Raw genomic sequence first — 24,453 nt, forward strand, 5'->3', positions numbered from 1 at the left:
AAGTGGGGCTCTTTCCCCCTTTTGCAATACACCCAATATCTCCGGTATCCTTCCAGAATGCATTTCAGGTCACGCCATCAGATCTGGCCACATTCTCCTAGGTAGTTTTCATGAGTCAAGGACTAAGCATAATGACCTTGATTCCCAGGCTTTCTCCGGTGAGAAAGTACAACAGTTCTCCTTATTGGTGTTAGCTCCCAGAGTATCTACTTCTATCCTTGCCTAATGCCTAAAACAAAGAAATTATTCGACATAGAATGGGTGCATCTTCCACCTCCAACATAAATGTGAAAAAATACAGAATCAAACATGCACGGAATTCCACTATTATTTTCTAATGCAAAAGCTTCCAGGGAAAATGCATTTCAGGCCTCCAATATTCAGCTAACACAAGTGAAATGAACATGAGCTTTAAGAAGTTATATAGAAATTGAGACATATACAGTTAATATTTTCATCAACATATAAAATGACATGATTAATAAGCACATTAAATAATAAAACGATTGTCAGTTGCAAAACACAAGTGCTTTCAGTTAGTGTTCTCAGATGTTTACATTTGATTTTCTACAGAATTCTTAATATATTCTACATTTTGGCCTTCACACGTCACATTAATGTTATTAAATTGCAAGATCCTAACACTCAGGTTAACACGACAAAAGATTAAGGGCTAAATGTAGGTAATCTGATTTTACTGATTCTTAAATACCGAATTTTACCGATTCAGTATTCAAAAATCGGTAAATGAGATGTAGGGAAAAAATCGGTATTTTTTACCGAATCGGTAAAATTCAGTATCGGACAATCGGAAATTACCGAATCGGTATTTACCGAATCGGTATTTACCGAATCGGTATTCCCAATGCATTCCTATGGGCCTTTTGGCCCATAGGAATGCATTGGGAATACCGATTCGGTAAATACCGAATCGGTAAATACCGATTTGGTAAATACCGAATCGGACAGCAAGCAAAAGTGAAACTTAACATAACAGCCAATCAGGTGCAACCACCCTCCCCTTCCTACCAGGAAGTGGCTACACAGGCAGCTGCAAGTAATTAGAAGGTTCTGGAGAGGCAGTTGGAGCAGAGAGACTGGGAGCAGCAGCAGACAGAGATTATACTCTTTTCAAATTAAAACATGGCAAGCAGCAAGGACACAGAGCAGGCTGAAAGGAAAAGAATGCTCAAATTCAGCAGCATGGAGCTACAGGTCCTTGTTGAGGAGGTGGTTAAGGTTCACCACAGACTTTTTGGTAAGCAGTCCCTTACTGTGTCAGAATCAGCAAAAAGGAAGATTTGGCTGGAAATCCTGGAGAAAGTAAATGCAGTGGGAGTGACCACCAGAGTCACTGAAGATTTAAAAAAGAGGTTCTATGACCTAAGGAGCCTCACAAAAAAGAAATTGGCTGACCACCACAAACAGGCCTCCCAAACAGGTGGTGGAAAGAACACTGCACCCCCCCTCACCGACCTGGAGGAGATGGTAGCCACAACCCTGGAGCATGAAAGTGTCCATGGACTGGGAGAAGTGGACAGTTCGGCGAAAGCTGCATCAAAAAAAGGTAAGATGCATGCACAGCAATCCCCCTCACACCCTCATCCATCCCTCACCCCTTGCAGCTAAGTTACCCCACTCCCAGGGTGTCTGTGTCAAACTGCAGCAATGCATCATGGTACACATAGTCAGTTAATGAAAGAGCATGTCACACAGCACTGTAACCACCAAGTTATTCAACTGAATGCATACATAGTGAAGGGCAGGCAGCATGTACTAAGTGCAATTACATATGTTTAATTGTAGTGGCTGTGAGACATTTGCACCTAGCTGATATGTGCTCATATGTCCACAGGTCACACATCCAGAAGGCAGTCTGAGGAGGCAGAAGGCACGGCACCCGAGAGGGATGCCAGTCATGAGCCAGGTCCCAGTGCATCACAGGACACAGGTGTTCCGAGTGGGCAGGGACCTTCCCAAGAACCTGACGTCAGTGAGGAAATGCAGGCCTCCCCAATACCAACACAGTCCCCACTATTGCTTTCATCGCCCGAAATGCCAGCATCCCTGGAGGTAGAAGCACCTGCTGCACACCCTAGCAGGAAGCATGTTGTTTCCCCACTGCTGGAAATGGAGACAGCTGCTGGTGAAATGGTGGGTGAAGACTCACACAACTTGGCTGAAGCTGCCATCTCTGTCACACTGCAGCCCAGCACAGAGCTTGTACCAAGTACCACTAGACGGCGCACAGTACAAGGAAGGAGTGTAGGTGCACGTGGGGACGGGTCCAGTGTCTTCCAAGGCCTGGAGGGCTCCATGGTCAGGATTCAGAGGATGCAGGGCAAGGGCATCATGGCCTGTCAAAGACAAATGCGAAACCTCAACATTAACATGCAGAAAATTGGCAAGGGCATCAGGGAGCTGGTGGAAGTGAACAAGAGCATGGCAACAGGCATACAGCAACTGTGCACAAAACTGGACTCTGAAATTACTTCAAGGCGCAGAGAGAAGCAGCGTGCAGAGAGAACTGAGAAATCTATACACCGCCTGGCAACAGCCACATCCCTGCTATGCAGACGTAGCATGAATAGTCAGGAAGTCCTGACTCATAACAGCAATCAGCTCACAAGGGGCATAGCCGGAATGACCGGTGCGCTGGAGGCTCTACTCAATGCCCAGAGTGCACAAACTGCTGCCATTGACGTGCCGGACACTGAATGTAGCACCAGTAGGAGCAGCACGGCAAGCCCCCATGTCGTAGAGACAAGGAGGAGCAGCAGGCGACAGGGTGAGGCTACAGGCCAAACGCCCAGTGAACAGGTTGAGCCACAAACACCTGCTAGTGCAAAGCGTGGCTGTAAATGAACAGTTGATAATATGGCCTACTGCCATTGGACATTCTAATCATAGTTTAAAAAGTTAAAGTTGCACATTTGTGCCATTTAAACCTGCCTAGTGACAACATACAACTATGGTGGGTGGATTCAACACCTGTGTGTGTGTGTTTGCTCACTGTGAGCATTGCTGCGAAATGCTTACTGTTGCACTTTTGTTCTTTAACATACCTGGAAATATACTAAATTAAACAAAAGCTTGTGCTTTCAATATAGGTTTCAGTGTCATCACTCACTCAGAAATAGTTGCGTGTTATTTCTTCACGTCTGTATCTGCCATCACTTGGTGTTGACACTCCAGCAGGTTGTGTTTCAGGCACAGCAATGTCGTCGTCATGATCCTCATAGTCTGACAACTCCACCTCAGTCCCCCTCTTCACAGCAAGATTGTGCAACATGGCACAGGCAGCAATGATCTTACAGCAGGTGATGGGGGTATACTGCCTTGCACCTCCACTCTTGTGCAAGCATCTGAACCTGCTTTTCCAGATGCCAAATGTTCTCTCAACAACATTGCGTGTGCTCTTGTGTGCCCGGTTATATCGCCTTTGGCTGGGTGTTGAGGGGTTGAGGTAGGGGGTGAGTATGAAAAAGCGGAGGGCATATGCACTGTCTCCTAAAAGAAAATGGGTATGATTTAATCACATGCATACTTGTACAGCTTACTGCAATAGGTGTTATAGGGGTCGCACACTGTGTCTTACCTAGGAGGTATGATTCACCAAATTCACCTGCAGTCAGCCGTGCATAGATGCCACTGTTTTGAAATATATAGGAGTCATGGGTACTCCCAGGGAATTTTGCCACAAGGTCAGTAATGGCGAACTTTGCATTGCAGATCACCTGCACATTGATGGTTTGGGTGGACTTCCTATTCCTGTAGATATATTCTGTGGCAGCAGGGGGACAAATGGGAATGTGCGTGCCATCAATGCAGCCAATGATATTGGGGAAACGTGCCATCTGGTAGAAGTCTGATTTTGTTTGGACCAGTTCAGCATGGGTTGCAGGAAATTATATGTAATGCTCCATCCTCTGTAACATTGCGTCAAGGAATTTGTGGAAAAACCTTGACAGGCTGCTCTGGGTCACCCCACCTACTGCACCAACCACACTCTGGTAGCTCCCAGAGGCAAGCAGGTGTAGGCTGCACAGCACCTGCACATGGGGAGGAATAGCGTGTGCCCTTGGGGTAGTGTGCTCCAACAGTGGGTGGAGGTCCCTGATGAGGTCAGTGATGGTGTCTGGGGCCAACCTGTACCTCTGGAGTATCTCTGCCTCTGTGAGCATGAACAGGGTTATCCTCTGTCTGTAGATCTGCTCCTCTCTCTGCCATTCCCTCTCCCCTTCCTCCTGTAGCCTTAGCCGTCTTGCAATCACATAAAATGCCGCCATTGTGCAAGAAGAATTGCATTTTGGGTCCTTTTTTATATGTTGCACTTGTTTACCACCTGATTCCAATCCATGGTAAATACCGACTCTTAAATACCGAATTTCAAGCAAAATCGGTATTTCAGAGCTTCCCTACATCTCAATATCCATTTTTACCACTTCTTATTTACCGATTCGGTATTTTACCGATTCGGTAAATTTACCGATTCGGTAAATATTACCGATTCGGTAAATTTACTGATTCGCAAACCTTTGCGATTCGGTAAATTTACCGATTCGGTAATATTTGCGATTCGGTATTTTACCGATTCGGTAACTTAACCGAATCGGTAAATTTACCGATTCGGATGATTTTCGGTCTCCTACATGCCGAAAGCTAAATACCGGTCGGTAACGGCCGAAAATACCGATTTTCGGCCGTTACCGACCGGTAAAGGCCTTCCTACATCTGGCCCTAAGTGCCTAATTCACAGAAGTATTCTGAGACGAAAGTCTAACTTTATGACTTTTGGTATTCACAAAGAGCATTTACGAGTAGTAAAGTTAGCCTTTTGGTCTAAGTTTAGATTAAAAGTCTAACTTAGAACAAAAGTCTAACTTTACTACTACTAAAGTTAGACTTTTGGTCTAAGTTTAGACCAAAAGCCTAACTTAGAACAAAAGTCTAACTTAGACCAAAAGTCTAACTTTAGTAGTAGTAAAGTTAGACTTTAGGTCTAAGTTAGCCTTTTGGTCTAAACTTAGACCAAAAGTCTAACTTTACTACTCGTAAATGTCCTTTGTGAATAACAATACCAGAAACGGTGTCGGTCAGAGGCAACTCTGACCAACATCGTAATCATGGCCTACATTCACTACCCACCACCCAAATATTTCTTTGGTTGGAGTTAAAATACTAATATTAATCCAACTATGAATTCATCAAAAGTTGTTGCATTATAAACTAAACACTTCATTTAATTACTAGATTAAACCTTTTTAATTTACGTGGTTATTTTACAGTGAAAAAAGTAGATAAAAGAAGTTAAATTTGTATTTGCAAAAACAATAATGATAGTAAACATAATGCATATTCACATTATCCTTTTAAAAATGTCAATATTATAGAACAATGTAAGTGCTGAGAGCTGCTGCGCTAGATGACAGCTTTTATTTCTAAATTGTTTTTGGACCCTCACTGCTCCTGCCGCATATTCTAGATTTTACCCCTCAGTTGCTGCTTAGAACTGTTTTATACTCGCTGCTATTTGCACTTTGCACACTTTTAAATTGCTTTTTTCGCCGCATTACTTTGCTTTTACCTTGTCTCCACCTCCCCGGTCTGATGCGGATCTGCCGCTTGCTCAGAGGGAGGCGGACACACCTCCCTGCTTCGTTGGTTCACTTCCGGCCTGGTGGGTGGAGCACAGTGATTCTTCCCATGCCGGCCAGCCATTTAATTTGATGCAGGGGCGGACGGGCGCAGCGCGCGCACTAGCGGCAATCCAATCTGCGTCTGTCCGTGCCAATATGGGGCACGGGCATGTCACTCTGCCCAAAAGTACACCTACTCAGCTGTTAGCCTCCTAGACATGGCACCAAAGAAGGTATGTCCGATTGAAGGGCAATTGACACAAAAACTGCAATCTATGGGGCTTTTAAATTCCAAGCCTCTGCCCTCTGCTGATACCCTATACTCGGGTGTACCTTCTAGGAGTCGTTCGGTGTCACCCTCATTAGTCACCGACAGAGGTCCGGTCAAAGACCTTATTATCAAGTACATAAACACACGCTCCATGGTTAAACACCAATTAGAAATCTATAATATTTTGGACACTGACGCACCGGATTTGCTGTTGCTTACTGAGACCTGGCTCACAGAGGCGTCTTCCCCGACAATTTAGCAGCCCTTCCCGATAACTATTTTATTCTATGTACGGACAGGCCATTAGGAAAAAGAGGGGGAGGAGTGGCTGCGATTATTAAAAAAGAACTTTCCGCCTCTGCCTTGCCTCTCTTAGAAATTCCGTCAGCTGACTCTCTTGTAGTCAAATTAAATCTACACAGTAGTATGCTGATCTACGTGGTATTATACAGCCCCCCACAACAATGCCTGACTTTCCCAAAATCTTTGCTGACTATATTGCGTCCTTGATCACTGACTACGACAAAGTAATGATAGTAGGTGACCTGAACTACTGGGCCAATGAGACTGACGGGGGAAAATCTTCCAGGGAGGTAACTGAGTCCCTTGCTTGCCTTAACTTCACTCAGCACATTGACACCCCTACGCACATCAAAGGCCATACCCTTGACCAAGTGTGGTCAATTAATGTCAACCTGATTAATCTGGTAGTTCACCCTGTGCTTGGTCCGATCACTATATTACCAGTTTTAATCTGCTCACTCCTCTACTGAGTTCTTACCCGTCTCAATCTAAAAGCATCTTTAGAAACTGGAACCGGGTTGATCTGGGTAAATTAGTAGAAACTCTGTCTAGGAAGCAGCTGGTATCTGAAAGCGATCCAGACAACTGTGAGAGCGAGATTACCGACTGGCAAAGGAAGGCCTTTAGCCTCCGTGCTCCTTCACAGACCAAAACCTACCACCCCAGGCAGTACGAAGCCTCCAAATAGTTTAAAAAGGACCTAAAAACCATTAAACTCCAAGTACGCCAAGCTGAGAGGAAATGGAGAAAAACGTATAAAGTGGAAGATAAACTTGATTACACCATCAATTTACACCAGAATAAGGCGGCTATCCTGGAGGCTAAGAGAGTCTTCTTTACGAATAGGGTACTCATTTCCGATAATGGCTTGAAAGAAATCTTCAATATAGTAAAATAACTATCTAACCCAAGCTGTGTGACCCCATCCTTGCTGCTTAGCCAGGAACTTTGTAATGACCTGAATTCCTTTTTTTTAGAAAAAAAAAAAATCAAAATTCTATTGCTCCCACCAACTGTAGTTCCAGAGACAACAGGGACAACTCCAATTTATACTTTCTCAACACCCTCCCCTTGATGGATAAGAAATGCTTCTTAGACCTCATAGTTAAGTTCAAATCAGCTCCCCCAAAGAGGACTGTCCCATCAGTGTCTCAAAAGCAATCTATCGGTCCTTTCCAGATATTATTCTCAAATTTCTGAACCTCTCATTCTCCCTTGGCATTGTTCTGCTTGCTTTCAAAGAAGCGGTGGTCATTTCACTTAAAAAAAAGCAAGGCATAGATCCCAATGAGCTGGAGAATTATAGACCTATTTCTCTTCTCCCGTTCCCCGCGAAAGTGTTGGAGACCCATGTGGCGACTTGCCTCAGCTCTTTCCTGGAGACTACTAAATTCCTGGACAACCATCAGGCAGATTTTCATCCTGCGCACTCCACCAAAGCAGTGATTATATCAGTACTGGACGACCACAAGGGACAGGCCGATGTGGATCACACCCTGATCCTCCTTGACCTGTCTGCGGCATTTGACACAGTGAACCACAAACATTTTTTGGATCGCATTGCCGCATCAGGTCTCGAGGGCTCAGCACTCGACTGGTTTGGCTCCTTTTTGGAGAACTGTAAACAGTCAGTGTGGCTATTGCCCTTCAAGTCCAGAACGGTAGATCTGAACTGTGGCATTCCTCAGGGCTCTTCTCTTTCACCAATTCTGTTCAATATCTATATACGTCCTCTGATTTTGGGTCTACGACAGATGGGTGTAAAACTTTTCAACTATGCTGACAACATGCAGCTTATCTTCACCCTTGACAACTCCACAGAATCTAAGAACTTGGTTAGGAGGTCTATGCTGCATGTCAAAACTTGGATGAATGAAAACCAACTAAAGCTAAATTCTGAAAAGACCATGATCATTGTTCCCCACAGTAAACTTGACTTCTGGACTCCCTCATATTGGCCTCCTGAACTAGGTGTGGCACCCACTCCTAAACCTGCTATAAAAAGTCTGGGTCTTCACATTGATGCAGATCTCTCCATGAGCACCCAAATTAGCTCAGTGACATAGGCATGCTTTGTCCAATTGCGCAAACTGCACAACTGCGATCTTTTTTCAGTAAGGAAGCCATCACTCAAATTGCCATAGCCCTAATTCTCTCCAAAATTGATTATGGGAATCTCATCTACATTGGACTCCCACAATTTCAGAGACATCGCCTGCAGATGATCCAAAACCAAGCAGCAAGAATCATCTATCTCAAGGATAGACACTGCCACATCACCCCCTGCTTAAAGACTTCCACTGGCTTCCAGTGGAGCAACGAGCCTTGTTCAAAGCTGGTTGCATACTCTTCAAAGCAATCCAAGACACTGGCCCAAGATTTATTATCTCACTGATCAATAAACACCTACTCAAGCGGATTTTGAGATCCTAGCACCCAAACCTTTTGACGGTGCCCATAATCTGGCGTGAACGCATCAGTGGGACTAGGTTTTCTTTACTAATTCCGATGATCTGGAATGCTTTCCCTGCTTTCCTCAGGCTTGAGGGAGAGTATCTGCGGTTCAGAAAACAACTGAAGACTTGGCTTCTCACCTTGGCCTATAACTAGCTGTTTCCGGGTTAAGCTGCACTCTCCTGTCATTCCCACAGCGCCAAGAAACCTGTTGGTGTACATGCACTATACAAATACCCATGTAACATAATATAACATAACAAAATAAAGTATGTATATGTATTTATTATTAATTTTATTATATACATATTTAGGTAATTGCAAAAGTACTCAATCATAAGAATTCTTGTTTAGAATTGTTTCTAATTTAATTTAAAAAAACAGTTAATTGTACCTTTAGGAAACACCAGAGTAGTATAGTTAGGAAAGACATAACAATTTTATATTTAACATAATTGTAAAAAAAATCTAAAACATATTGTGTAGTTCAAGTTCAAAAGTACTTTATTCGGTTAAAAAACAAAAGATAACCATGAAAGTAGCATGTAAAATACAAGTTACAGTGGGTCAGATGATCATTATTTAAAAACACAGCAGCAATGACATATTAAAAAAGAACATAAATACAGCATAAAAATTAATTCATACGAAGGGTTTTACAACAATTAAAATCCAATTTAAGAAATTCGGAGAGTGATGCTACCATAAAAACAGTATCCATTTTTTGAAACTCTAAAAACGCTAGGCGGCATCTATATACATTTAGATCTTTAAGGATTGGGATGATAAGGTTCCTACGATAGTGAATATAAAATTTACAAAAAAATAAAATATGAATATCGGATTGCGGGGACACATTGTCACATGGGCAAGGACACAAGTCTTTCAGCCAACAATTCATCTCCGGAAAGGATAGTAACCTAAAAACAATGTTAAGTCTAAACCGGGTTAAAAGGAAACGTTCATGATTGGACATGTATAAGGATAAATATGGCTGTAGTTTCACTCCGGTTATGATCGACTGGTGGGCGAGGACAGTCTTTTTTTTCACCTCCTCTAGTCGTCTTTGTTCCTTGAGGTGATCGATACATAAGTTCTTTAATCCACTTCTTGAAATGTGTACCATAGATAATGGATCCTCAAAGTATTGAGTACAGCTTAGTTCTTCAAGGAAATCTCTAACATAACATATCCATTAAAAAAATTTAATATTATCAAGTGCTAGAACGTCCTTTAAAATAGCCCGGTTGACCACACAATCATCACTTGTCCGTACCCTATGCCAAAGAAGAATTGGCTGGATCTTAATTGTGTCAGTAATATACACCAAACCTAATTCAGCGTGACATATAAAAGTTGCAGTGCTTTCTGGAATGGACAAACTGTGCCGTAAAAACTTATTTTCCACGGTTTGAATAGAACTGACATTTGAATAACCCCATAATCCAGAACCGTATGTAGCTACCGCTATACAGGTGGCATTATAGATGGTTAAGATTTCCCTTATGGGTTTTTTCCCCAGCTTTTTTAGGAAACACTGTAAAGCCATAACAGTTTTGGAAAACAACAGTGTTCTGGCATTGATAGCACTAGTCCACGAACCACTGGCATGGAACAAGATGCCCAAATACGGGAAAGTAGAGGTCTGTTCTAGTGGTTTAGAATTTATAAAAATAGGCTTCAAATGCCTACGTGTTCTTTTCCCGCAATACATAGAAAATGTCTTGGAGCAGTTAATTTTCAAGTCCAAGCTAAGCATAAAACTATTAAAAGATTCAACCAAGGTTTGAAGTGCCATTGGGGTGCGTGCCATTAGTACTGCGTCGTCCGCGTACAGTAGTGCAGGGACAGGTCTCCTTCCCACCATAGGCATATCCCTGCCCTCCTGCACGAGGCGATGCTCCAGGCCGTTTATGTAAATTAAAAATAAAAAGGGCGCTAAAACGCACCCTTGGCGTACACCACGGCCTATCCCAAAGTGTCTGCTACATTCACCTTCTTTACCGTACCGTACCGTTGCAGTGGCACCAGAATATAAATCTCTCAAAAAACATATAATAGCTTTATCTACCCCCAGTTCAGCCATTATTTCCCACAACTTGTTGTGGGACACACAGTCGAAAGCCGACGATAAGTCGACAAAAGTGAGGTATAGGCTTTGTTTTTTAACCCTTATATACTTCTGTTGCAAAATAAATAGATTTAACCCTTGCTCAACGGTCCCCAAACCCCTTTGAAACCCGTACTGGAAATCACTTATCACCCCATTTTCTTCTGCCCAGCCTTGCAGCTTAGCTAAAACTACTCTCCCGAGAAATTTTATGGAGGAATCTAATAAGGAAATCGGCCTATAACATGTGTAATTCTGCCTGTCTCCTTTTTTAAAAATCGGAACAATAATTGATGTAAACCAAGTAGGGATTAGGCCTTTCGCCAAGGCAACATTAAAAAGCTGGACCAACATTGGCCCCCATAGATCAGTATTAGCCTTATAAAGGTCAGCTGGTATGCCATCGGGCCCAGCCGCCTTACCCCCCTTAGTTGCCTTCAGACTAGCCAGGACTTCGGGGAGGGTCACGACCAATTCTTTTGATAAATTCATATTTTTCAGCATTGGGTCTGGGCCTGTATCGGGCGCCAGTTCAACAGTCATGTAAAGGGTGGAAAAATGGGCCACCCATTCATCTTCTGTAATGGCAATTTCCATGCATGCTTTATTATCGTAAAGGAGCGGAGTATTTATAACCCTCCAAAAAGCAGCCTGATCCTTCAATTGTGACGCCGAACAGAGTTCATCCCAGGCCTCCCTTTTTATCACAACCTTCCTGTCTTTCAGTACAGTATTGTAGGTCTTCCTCCCGTGGTGCATCCCGTGGTGTCTGATGAATCGCATGTTTAAGATTTGTTAAGGCTTTAGTACACTTCTTGTCAAACCATTTCTTATTAGTTTTTAAACAATGTTTACGTGTGATCCACAAAACCTCCTTAATTGTAGTAGCAATAATTTTAAAATGCGCTAAAATGTAATTACTCTCTGCATGTTCATCCAGGCAAATCAAAATACTATTCATACACTTATTCACCACTTAGGACAAAAAATCGTCCGGGACCACTTTGCTCCATTTGAGAGTATATCCATTTTGGGCGCCTAACTGCACATCCTGTGCCATATACTTGGAGCTTGGTACATATTGGGATGAGACAAATACATTTTCCATTTCTACTACCTGTGGGAAGTGATCACTCAGTGCCACGTCCATTAAGCTAGAGGTGGTCAGTCTTCCAGCAGAGCTATTTGTACAAAAGCTAAAATCAATAATAGACGAAGCCCCCCGTCCCACAAAAGTTGGAACAAATGGCGTGGGGAGGTGGGCTATCTCATTCGTAAACCCAAAGTCATAGTTAAAAATCATCTCATTGACTAGGTCTCCAAATAAGGTGTGTTCTAAATGCGTTAAATTAACATCATGTTCCAACATCAGGGCACATATACCCTTTTGACCCTTTCTACACAATGAGCAGTTAAAATCACCCCCCCATAGTATCATTACTTCACCCCTTTTTTTATCAATTTCAGATTGTATATCTTCGCTAATCATGGCAAGTACTTCCTTTATCATGCTACTAGGTAGGTTGTTATAGAAATCTAAAAAGACAATCCTTAGACCCTTCCTTGTATCCATCACTATTTTCTGATAGTAGCTGGATCCAGGGGAAAAAGAAATCCTATCATATACTAGCAGGTTAGATATATACGTTGTCAGTCCTCCCTTAGGCCTTCCATGTGAGCCACCCACTGCAGTGGTAAAATAGGTTTTGTAGCCATTTAAGTGTATTGGTGTAATTGCCCAAGTTTCTTGTAGGGCTAAGATGGCTACACCAGAAATTACGTCATCCCAGAAAGGATTGCACATTTTTTGTTTAAAGCCTGCCACATTCCAATAGACCACCTTACAGAAGTCTCTATTAGGTGACACCTCTGCGGCAACCCCTGCCAGGGTGCCCGGCAACCCTTGTGTTATCATTGGCTCCACTCGAGTTTCGTGTGACACATCATGCCCTGATGAATTAAAGTCCACCTGGCTTACAAAAATAGGTGACTTAGATACGTCTACAGCCTCTGGGAGTCAGTCCACCATTTCGAGGCAGTCAAAGCGATTGTGACATGGAATAGGTGGAGGAGGAAATTGCTGATGTCCAAACCAGCCTGGATCGTGCCTTTGCGGGAAGAAATGGGGAATCCTTTCCCTACGTTTCACCACAGTCCATCCATCTTCATTCATCCCTCCCCATTGAGTATTATGGTGATTCCTGTCATATCCTGGACCATTTCCGCCCCCTGGATGACGGCTGTCCCTAGTCCAGCTCCATCTGTTATCCGGATGTTCCCCATGGGAGTAGAAATAGGGTAATGCCTTGGCCATGATGGACAAGCCATTGTTTCTCGGGGCCCTTGCTGTGATGTACTCTGCAGTGCGCGGATTTTCAAAAGTTATCACCACACAGTCACCCTGTGCCCTTTTTCTATTATACCCAATTCATGGTACCCTTTCTACCATTAAAATATTGCTTTTGATAGCTGGCGGGAGAGGGTAGTTGTCATTTAGCCAATGGATAGTCTTATTTACGAGTGCCCCATTGGTTTCCGTGGATTGTGCACCCAGTTCCGGTACCCCAGTTAAAACCACGACATATGGTGATGCACTTGGAGGTAAGTTTATACTTCTACGTACGTCGGTTTTAGCTGGTTGGCCTTTATCAGGTGGTTGGACAGGAGTTTGTGGCGCTGATACTTCCTTAACAGGTGGAGTTGAGTTTTTAGGTGCTGATTGAGTTTTTAATAGCTGTTTATTAGGGGGTTTCCCTTTTTCGGGGTTAATTGTACTCGATGGGGTACTATTTGGAGCACCCTTTGCCAATGTGGGGCCAGAATTATTAGAAGTAGTTGCTATAGCTTTGGCCTTGTGCGCGCTTAAGTGGGCTATCCGTTTGTCCAGATTCTCAAACTGTGTGTGAGTGTCTCTCTTTAGGTCTTGAATTTGTTTTTCAATCTCCTTGAGAAATTCTGTCAGAGGGGTTAATAGAGTTTTCATTAGGGTCTCTAGCATATATAACATTGTACTCTCTCTTCCCCTACTAGTATTAACACTTTCCTCCGTTGAGCTATCTCTAGTGCTATTGGTGATTAAATCAGCCATTGAGTCATCCAGGATAGTGTCATCTAAAATAGCTAGGGGCAATATGTTAGGGGGCAAGATGTCTTCTCCCTGTAAATCAGTATCAGTGGCGTTAGGTATGTTACTTATATCTTTATTTAGGGCCCGATGTAGGTAGGCAAATACCGGTCGGAAAAGGCCGAAAATACCGATTTTCGGCCGTTTCCGACCGGTATTTGGATATTGAGATGTAGGGGCATGTTAAATTACAGAATCGGTAATTTTACCGAATCTGTAATTTTTCCGATTCGGTAAAATACCGAATCTGTAAAATTACCGATTCTGTAATTTAACATGTAGGTAGCACTGTAATCAGTGCTACAAGGGTTTAAGAATTTGTTATTTACCACCAACTAGAAGTTGGTGGTAAATAATGACAACCCTTCAAAAAGCATTTTTTTTGCTTTAAAGAATGTGCCATGTTGCAGACATACATGCCCTAAGGGCATGTATGTCAGCAACATGTTCACCCATGCACAATTGAGGGGTGCAACAGGGTGTCAAAGTGACACCCTGTCCCCCTTTCAAATTCGTTAATTTTACAGAATCTGTATTTACCGATTCGGTAATTGGCATTGATTCCTATGGGCCTCCAGGCCCATAGGAATCAATGGCAATTACCGAATCGGTAAATACCGATTCGGTAATTACCGAATCATTCCGATTCGGTAATTTCAAAAGTAAAATTACCTACATCCCATTTACCTACTCTTAAATACCGAATCGGTATGATTCGGTATTTGAGAGTAGGTAAATCGAGATTACCTAAATCGGGCCCTTAGTTCTTTATCATGTCCTTTAATAGGCTTGTTTTTGTTAGCTCTTTTTTTAGGAATTGCCCCTTCCTTTATCCCCTGTAGCACTACATTTTTATCTTTGGGTGAGGCTGCTATATGTATCAAGACACTTGTTGAAGCCTGGGGAGATGGTAAAGTATGCACTCGGGGAGTCTGAGTAAGGATAGGCGGTTGTGAGGCAGCTGTGCTAGTCACATCGATAGATAATGTACTACACTCTTGTGTATTAGGGCTCCGTACATTAGCAAAATGGCCCATAGAAGACCGTTTTGCGGCAGCCAAGTCCTGCGATACCCTTCTTTCCATTAAAGAAATCCCCTCGTCTATCAGTGTATTTGTTCTTACAATGAAGTCATCTAACGTGCCTGTTAGTTTCTTCCCCCCCGCTGCTGCCCTACTTCTTGTTTCACGCATCTCCATACTATTTATAGTGAGTCTTTCGAAATGGATGTCTCTGTAGATGCGGGCACCTTTGTATGACAGAGAAACTCTGCTCAGTAAATACAATGAAGTCAGCAAAAACTCTATACACACTACCCGCCCATTGACGACTTATGGAAAAGCAAAGTTGCAATTATGAGTACCTCAGCACTTTTAGTCCAAGGTTACAGGCCCAGTCCAGTCTTTTCTGGCCGATGAGGGCCGTAGAGGGCCCGCCCTTTGCCCGGGCTTCGCCCCGCGCGCTCCCGCGCGCTCCCGCGCGCTCCAGCGACGCGGTGAGTGTTGTCAGTTATAAAGAGCATGCAAGGAGTAGGGGGCGGGGCTGAGCGGCGAACGCGGACCAGGTGTTGTAGGTCGCGCAGGGACTCCTGGTAGTTTGAGTCCCTGCGGCGTTCGAAGCAGCCCGCTCGCAGCCCTTCTCACCCCACAAGACACAGCGCCTTTCCCACAACGGTCTGCACCAGTTCTAGATGACGAAGCGGCACCCGCGCAGCGGGTGCGGCAAGCCGTGTCCTCGTATCCTCAATCCACCGCCACAGGGATTCACGGGCAGCAAGGCTCCTCCTCAGTAGTAACAGGACAGGTTTCCCAAGTAGAAGGGAACTCAGGGCAGTTTTCACTGTGCAAGGAGTAGGGGGCGGGGCTGAGCGGCGAACGCGGACCAGGTGTTGTAGGTCGCGCAGGGACTCCTGGTAGTTTGAGTCCCTGCGGCGTTCGAAGCAGCCCGCTCGCAGCCCTTCTCACCCCACAAGACACAGCGCCTTTCCCACAACGGTCTGCACCAGTTCTAGATGACGAAGCGGCACCCGCGCAGCGGGTGCGGCAAGCCGTGTCCTCGTATCCTCAATCCACCGCCACAGGGATTCACGGGCAGCAAGGCTCCTCCTCAGTAGTAACAGGACAGGTTTCCCAAGTAGAAGGGAACTCAGGGCAGTTTTCACTGTGCAAGGAGTAGGGGGCGGGGCTGAGCGGCGACCGCGGACCAGGTGTTGTAGGTCACGCAGGGACTCCTGGTAGTTTGAGTCCCTGCGGCGTTCGAAGCAGCCCGCTCGCAGCCCTTCTCACCCCACAAGACACAGCGCCTTTCCCACAACGGTCTGCACCAGTTCTAGATGACGAAGCGGCACCCGCGCAGCGGGTGCGGCAAGCCGTGTCCTCGTATCCTCAATCCACCGCCACCGGGATTCACGGGCAGCAAGGCTCCTCCTCAGTAGTAACAGGACAGGTTTCCCAAGTAGAAGGGAACTCAGGGCAGTTTTCACTGTGCAAGGAGTAGGGGGCGGGGCTGAGCGGCGAACGCGGACCAGGTGTTGTAGGTCGCGCAGGGACTCCTGGTAGTTTGAGTCCCTGCGGCGTTCGAAGCAGCCCGCTTGCAGCCCTTCTCACCCCACAAGACACAGCGCCTTTCCCACAACGGTCTGCACCAGTTCTAGATGATGAAGCGGCACCCGCACAGCGGGTGCGGCAAGCCGTGTCCTCGTATCCTCAATCCACCGCCACAGGGATTCACGGGCAGCAAGGCTCCTCCTCAGTAATAACAGGGCAGGTTTCCCAAGTAGAAGAGAACTCAGGGCAGTTTTCACTGTGCAAGGAGTAGGGGGCGGGGCTGAGCGGCGAACGCGGACCAGGTGTTATAGGTCGCGCAGGGACTCCTGGTAGTTTGAGTCCCTGTGGCGTTCGAAGCAGCCCGCTCACAGCCCTTCTCACCCCACAAGACATAGCGCCTTTCCCACAACGGTCTGCACCAGTTCTAGATGACGAAGCGGCACCCGCACAGCGGGTGCGGCAAGCCGTGTCCTCGTATCCTCAATCCACCGCCACAGGGATTCACGGGCAGCAAGGCTCCTCCTCAGTAGTAACAGGACAGGTTTATTGTGTAGCAAAAGCATTAGTAATAATTAATACACATTGAATAACATGCTTTCCAAATTAAATATTGTTCATACATTAAAAAATGCATTCCATTATAAAAATATATTTTTTACAAATTTAACAATGAAATAAAGAATCCTTATAATTTTTACTTTGACTCAAACATATGTGTTGTGCCTTTGTTTCTGTTTTTGTTGCATTGTTTTCACTGGTGAGCCTATTTGTAGAGTATGTTTAAATTTAATTTCAAATGGGATGTCAAGGACAGAGGCCAATAGCAACCCTTTCACAAGAACAGGTAAGAAAGTTACAGTTAAGATGAACTTGAATTAATGAGTTTGGTAAGATGTTACTTTAGTTCATTTTAGTGTAAGAATTTGTTAGTAAATGTGGTGTTTAACATTTTCAATATTAGGCTAGCAAGTGTGTGTAGATGGGGTTTATTATTTATTTGTTAATGGACAAATCTTTCAAAGATCTTTCATTTAAGGTTATACATCAGAAGCACTCCCTGAGCCACTACATCAACACACATACACAATATTGGCATTTTACAGAAAATGTATATTTATTACATGCTATTCAACAAATAATGAGTAAGACTTATCACCATAATTATTAATAACTCAGCAAACAAAATAAATGAAAGGTTGAATGCTAGATACACCCCCAACCATATTGCATCACACATGCCTAACCAATTAGTCTAAACTCTACCTTTGTTCCAATTAGCTGATTTACAGCTTCAATATTTCAGAATATTGTATCCAAAGTTATTTAAACTAGCAGCTGTTATGCAGGACAGGAAACAATAACCCCATTCAGTTTTTAGGACACGTACATTAACTGCCTGTGGTGCATTTTTCCATTTCTTCTCCTACTAAACCTTGCATGGTTACCTGCACTTGTAAAAGAGAGCACAGTTGCCATAAATGATAAAATACTGCAAAAAGTGAAAACATCTGGTTTGATAATTATTTAAACAACAGAAAAAATGTCTGACAATTGTCACACGTATAGCCCTATTCATGAAGGTAAATTTTGTGGTAAACCTAAGGCTATAACCAAATGTATCTTTACCTAGAATCCAGGGATTGTGAAATCCTGGTAGGCATAACCCCATTTACAGGAGCAGAAAACACTACCATGAAAGTGAATATGTCTGCTGTGGTGAATCCCCTAAAGAATTCCAACAATGGGTGTTTCAATCCGTGACTTGCCTTGAAAGGTTGGGAATACCCACAAATGTTTAAGGGGTCCCCAAATATGGAAGTTTGTAAGCATTCACATATCAGAATGTAACAGGTTCCCACTCTGGAAGTTGTAGCAGATTTACTCCAGCACAGAGGCGATGTAGCACTCCTTCCAGGGTTTGAAGGAGAAAGGATCAGAGAAGGGCTTTCTCCAGGCGGAAAAAATATCCCTGTGATGAAAAATAAAATTGCATTTGCAAAAGGGAATCTGTTCTATGGTGGAGAACTCTTACAGATGAGTGGAAAAAAGAAGGAAATCATGTGATTCCCCGTGGAATCTGTATGAAAATCTAAACAATGTACAGCTTTCCATGCACATTCCAATAGGAACTGGTGAACTGCAAAAAGTAGTTACTCTGCACTCGGATGTAGAAAGAAATCCCAGGGTGCATATTTACTACTTAGTTTATGAACAAGGCCCTTCATTTGTCAGTTTGCATAAAAATGAGAGGCCCACATTATTAGTGTACAGGCATGTCTTACATGACTTAAAACTCTGTTATGCACCTAAATGCATTCAAAACACAAACAATGACCATGACCATGATAACATACACCTGCTTACCAGCTACTGGCAAGGCAAGGAGGACCAAAAAGGGGAAAACAAATCAACAGTCAAATAAAAGAGTTAAAACAAAGAACCAACATTTTTATAATCCTAGTCAAGGGAAGAGAAACACTCCAGAGCACTCTGCAACTCTGCAATGGTTAAAGGACCTTCTTTCACTTTGACTATTGATACTTTACTCAAACACACTGTGGGGCTAATAACGAATATAGAGTTGAAAGAGAAATGATTTTCAGATTGCCTCAGGGTGTGACTCAATCTTAGAGCCTCTGGGACAATATGTTGATTTTTTCATTAGGGACTTTGTGCCACACACCGACTGTTATATACGTGACAGCATGTCTATGATTAACATGGTTGAAAACCATCCCTTCAACCCCACCACTGAAACTCTATGTGCTATGGACGTAGAGTCCTTATACACAAATATCCCTCAGACTGACTCACTACTTGTGATGGAAATTGTCCTTAACAAATGCCCACGCCCCCATTCTGTTCCAACAAACTTTATACTACAAATCCTTGAGTTTTGTTTAACCAGGAATTTTTTTGTATTTGAGGGCCAATTCTACCAGCAAGTTAAAGGCACTTCAATGGGGGCCTTTTTTGCCCCCATCTAGCCATTCTGTACATGGATTCTCCTGAGACTAACCACATTTTATCCACAACCAATCCCTTCTATAATGGCATTAAGCAATGGAAGAGATATATAGACAACATGTTCATGATGTGGCAGGACACCAAGCAAAACCTAGGGTTCTTTCTTCACTGGCTCAATAATAATTGTGTCACCCTTAAATTCACTCTATCACAGGATAAAGCAGCGATTCCATTCCTTGACCTAAACATTGTACATAGGGATGGCACCCTCATCACTAGCTTATTCCGTAAAGCCACTGAGCGGAACACCTTATTGCGGTACGACAGCCACCATCCGCGGGCACTCCGCGATTCTCTACCTTACTCCCAGTTCCTGCGAATTAGGAGGAACTGCTCCTTGAAGGAGGATTACTTACATGAGGCGAAACTACTGCGTAACAAACTAACCAGTAGAGGGTACCTGCGTAGACTCGTACTTAATGCCATGAAAAGAGCATGGTACTGCCCACACAACGTCCTTTTGGAAGTCAAAACCAAACCATCTCAAAATCGCCTGGTTTGTATTAGAACCTTCTCCCCAGTTTCCAACACTGTAAACAAATCTATCTTAAAAAAACTGAATGTCCTTAATGCAGGCACTCTGATTCTCGAACGCCCCATGTTCGCATTTAAGAAAAACAAAAACATCAAAGACCACCTTGTGTGCGCAGCCCTACCCGCAAAAACACAACCTATCTCCCTGAATGACCAATGGGAACTACCTCCCCTCACGGGCCATGCCAAATGCAAATGTGGCAGTTGTAGCATTTGTGATCTCACGATTAAAGGCAAAAAGTTCTGTTTTAAAAATATGGGAGTAAAACGAAAAACATTCACTAATTGTAGCACGTGCAATGTCGTATATGCTATTTTAAGCCCCTGCAATAGAGTGTATATCGGCCAAACCACCCAGAAAATACGAATGCACATATGCCAGCACCGGAGCAGAATAAGATTCAGGACACCAAATGCTCCGCTGGTTGACCACTACACAGCGACTGGACATTGGGAAGATGACATACGTTGGACCGTCATAAGTGTGGTCAAACTCCCACCTAGGGGCGGCGACTTATCCAAACTACTAAACAAGGAGGAATTAAAATGGATTTTGAAAACTAATAGCCTGCACACTGGATTGAATCGCCCTGAAGATTGGACAGTTTTTATTTAACTAGAGACACAATATTCCAACTGTAACTTTTGCCCTCTTTATACCTGCTTTCATGAGAGCACGGTTCACCTTGAGACTATAGACACTGTTTAACAATAACAAATGTTGCCCTCTAATAACCTGTTTTTCGGTAATCTTGTATGTATTTACTCTTATTACAAATAATGCACCATCGTTTTTTAACTTCCCACTCACCCATCCCTTTTGGTGCGGAACACACACTAATCCCTAGTACTCACATACACCTTATGTATTCTCTCTAATCATTGCCTCACTTTGCTCCAATATGGCCCCCAGTCAAACTATTTCAGCCCCTCATCTCTTTGACTGAAACCTCTCTCGATGACGTGACTCTGCTCCGACCTTTCCCTGCGCGCTATACATTACTAGAGTCCCCGGGAGGCTGCGTTCCGTCTCCGCATTCCCTAAAGCAGACCCCCGCTGCAACACTCTATTCCCGGCTCAAGGTAAGCCCAGCCACTCGTATCCTGGGAGCCTTCACGTATTCGGCCCTCCGTTGCCCAATCTGACCCCCTGCACTTATGTCCCACAGGCTATCACGCCGAACAGAGCACACGGCTGTGGCTCTTCCCATGGGACGATTACTGCTCGCCCATGCGCCTGCTTATCCTTAGGTGAGTTTCCTACTATTGCGCCATCTGCCTGACCCTCGCTCCTCTTTCGTGCCTCATTCCTTGCCACTTTTCCTAGGCGACCTTAATTGGAAAGGGCTAAACTCGCCCTCGAGGCCATTTGCCCTCACTTACAGGAATTGGTCATCGTAGTCTACACTTACGGTCAGCTACCGGCCTCCAAAAGTGCCCTACTGACTGCAGCCATTGTAACTACCAACACTTGTGGTAAGCATGCTTGCCCTATGTAAGAATTCCATCAATCCCTCTAAACCCGGAGCAGAGGTTCACATCGGTCTCTTCTCTCCTATTCAGGACGTACTTTCCTCACTCCTCACGCGGGGTGTTTCCCGCATGAACCTGCAAGGACATTCGTATCCAAGTAAGGCTTGCCCCTTTGTCCATGCATGGCCCTTTCACTAGCCGCCCGCGTGCCCTGAACCGGCACTAGACACTCCTGATATCAGGTTCTGCATCCACTTAACCCCATTAGCACCAGGCATAGGCTGATAACATTAAGCATCACGTTATTACCATTCACAACCTCACCCTGCCCAAGTCACTGCGTCGTTCCTTTACACAACAAAACATACTGCCCAACTGATTCATACACCAAGTCACTGCGCCGTTTTTTATATGCCATTTCACTATGTCACTGTGCCGCAAATCCCCTTTTTTAATATGAAAACACTTTGTCACTGCGCCAATTTTATTCTTTATGTGCTAAGTTACGTCGCAAATTTTCTGTCCATGTGTAAGGTGACTTCACCTTATTAGCATGTTCTCGACTAAAACTGTCACCATATTAGCAGGTGCTCAACTAAACAATGCAACTGTACTTGACTAGCTAACTAAGTATTGGAGGTTACGTCCACATACATCCTTCTAACTCTCCCTTTTATGTTTTTCTTTCCCCCCTTCTCCTACTGTAATTTTATTTTGTGACTGTGATTCATTATTGTACCATACTTGGGCACGTATTAACAGGCATGCTTATCTAATGTCCTGAAGATGATCCTTGCATTGTTCTCTCGGATCGAAACGTCGTTGACACCCAAAACGTCTCATACATACACTTTGATGTCACTATTTTTTTATGTATAGTTGTTCCTTGCAATTTGTTTATTGAATTGATGATCTGTCTTGAAACCAAACCATGAGCATTGCCTGAGCCTCCTCTAAATGTTTCCTCAACTGTATGTCTTAATGTCTCTGTAGTAGGACACAGGCTTGTGTCCCACTCTCAGTATCCTTGTGTGCAGAATCCTTAATAATGTTTGCCAAATTAAATATTGAACCCCTGTCAGGCTGGACAAGTTAAACTAATACAGCACTGATTGGGTCTGTATTTATTGCTTTTGGTTCATCTCTATTCTTCACTAGGGACCACTGTTGTGTTAAATAATCCTTAGAATTGCAGTCATCTCAAAATACACCACATGTTGGGGAAGGGCACACTACTCTTAATAAGGGTTAGGAGGAAATCATCACTGAATCTGACAATAAAAGTTTTACTTGCTGTTTGTTTGATGTATATGTAACTGTTTACCCTCTTAAATGACATTAAAATGCTATTACTATGCTGAACTATGCCTGACGTTCCTTTGACCTTTGTTTTAACCATGACTTTGAGAACCTAACTCAACTTGAAAAATAGATTGCAACACTGATCAATTCCCTTGTATGCATTAAGGTTTCGCAAGGTTCTTTAACTCGTAATAATAATGTATTAACTACTGTCCAACAACAAATTTTTTTTCACTGTGTACTGAGCTGACCCTCTAATTTATCCAACAGTAGGTCTGATAATATTGAGGATGGTGTTTCTCAGCTTTCTCATTCAGCCCCGAGAGCAGATACCTATAACAAGGACATCATACAGTCTAGTTAGATATTTTCTTTCACCCCTAGAATTCATGTTTATTCTTATGGATGTTTCCTGCTGCTCTGTGAAAGCTCATTCATTGAGAAGGGAGGACCAAAAGTAGGAGGGTGCAGCCAGCCGCCATGAACTGAGGATGCGGCTTGCATGAGCTCCTCGGCAACCGCAAACCCACAGCCCTCATTAGCCTCCGCAGGCATCCCACTGTGTTTGGGGAGGCACTTCAGAACGGGTTCCACATTGGTGAGAGCCGAGGGTGCCCCCTGGGAGGTCAAAGTAAACACAAGGAGACGATGTACGGAATGCTGAATCTTTTCAGACACTCACCCCGAATCACAGATATGGGTTGAATCCATCATCATTCTTTAGCTTCCTTTGCCACCCTAGTTCACCCCATGAGAGGACCTGCGCAAGCGAAAATCCAGAGAAAGGCGGGCTCCTTTGCTGATGCCTCACAATCGCAGCTCCGCATTGCTGATGGGGACCACCTTACTGTTTTACCTGCACTGGAGTCCCACCTCCCGAGCACTGGGGAGCACTGATGTGCCCTTGGGGGCAAAAAGGAACTCCGGAGTGCCGGGGACCTGAATTGCTGTGCAGTGCCGTGTCTGGGGCAAAGTGGTGGTGTGGCCTGCGAGTAACAAAATGTTGGCCATGCAGGAGTAGAGAGAGCTGTGACTAAGATCCACTCACCCCCCACGGTGCCTAAGCTGCAACGCGTCTCAGCCTGTTAGTTCCCCTGTGGGGGGGACCTAAAACACTGTCAACTTACTCATGGGAATCCCCTGGAGCCCTCCTACTGCAAGAATGAATAAGAACTGGCCAGGACTAATACTGTGTTTCTTCGGAGCCCCTCCTGAGTCATTGGGGATCTTGCAGACCATCAACCTAGATTCCTGCACTGGGTTGGAGAAGGCTGCATAGGCGCCTCCGGAGGGGTGAGAACACCATGTCACCTCCAAACCTTCCCCCCCCCCCGGATTTGAGGTGTCGCCCCCTGCCTTTGTGGATGTAGGTTCTCCTGCTGGGACACCTGGCCCTAACCTTCTTCAGCCTGAGCCAGGGGTTCCCCCCTTTTTCCTGTATAATGGTCGGTCACAGGTGACATTCCTTGGTGCACTATTGATGTCTACAGTATTGGGGTCGGGTGATGACTGACCTACTGTTGCCGCCTTACATCCTGAAACCCTAGCTTGTTGCCAGATCTGTAGATACCTGGGGCACTGCCGGGATGCTACTGGGTCACTGTAGGAGGGTTACCCCACATTGGATCTCTGCTGGGGTTGTTGCCTGCACAGACTTCCCTTTTGTGGTC

At 44.3% G+C, this 24,453-nt stretch overlaps 1 long non-coding RNA gene across 1 annotated transcript in view; it reads right to left on the reverse strand.

Moving 5' to 3' along the window:
* Nucleotides 1–3,374: 3,374 nt before the first annotated feature.
* LOC144827231 (uncharacterized) overlaps nucleotides 3,375–24,453 on the reverse strand; it is a 153,806-nt gene continuing 132,727 nt past the window's right edge. Inside the window, exon 3 of the long non-coding RNA XR_013610091.1 lies at nucleotides 3,375–3,510. This is a non-coding gene — a long non-coding RNA (uncharacterized LOC144827231). The remainder of the gene's footprint in view (nucleotides 3,511–24,453) is intronic.

The sequence above is a fragment of the Lissotriton helveticus genome, chromosome 4_1 (genome assembly GCF_964261635.1).
Source record: "Lissotriton helveticus chromosome 4_1, aLisHel1.1, whole genome shotgun sequence".
Taxonomy (NCBI): Eukaryota; Metazoa; Chordata; class Amphibia; order Caudata; family Salamandridae; genus Lissotriton; species Lissotriton helveticus.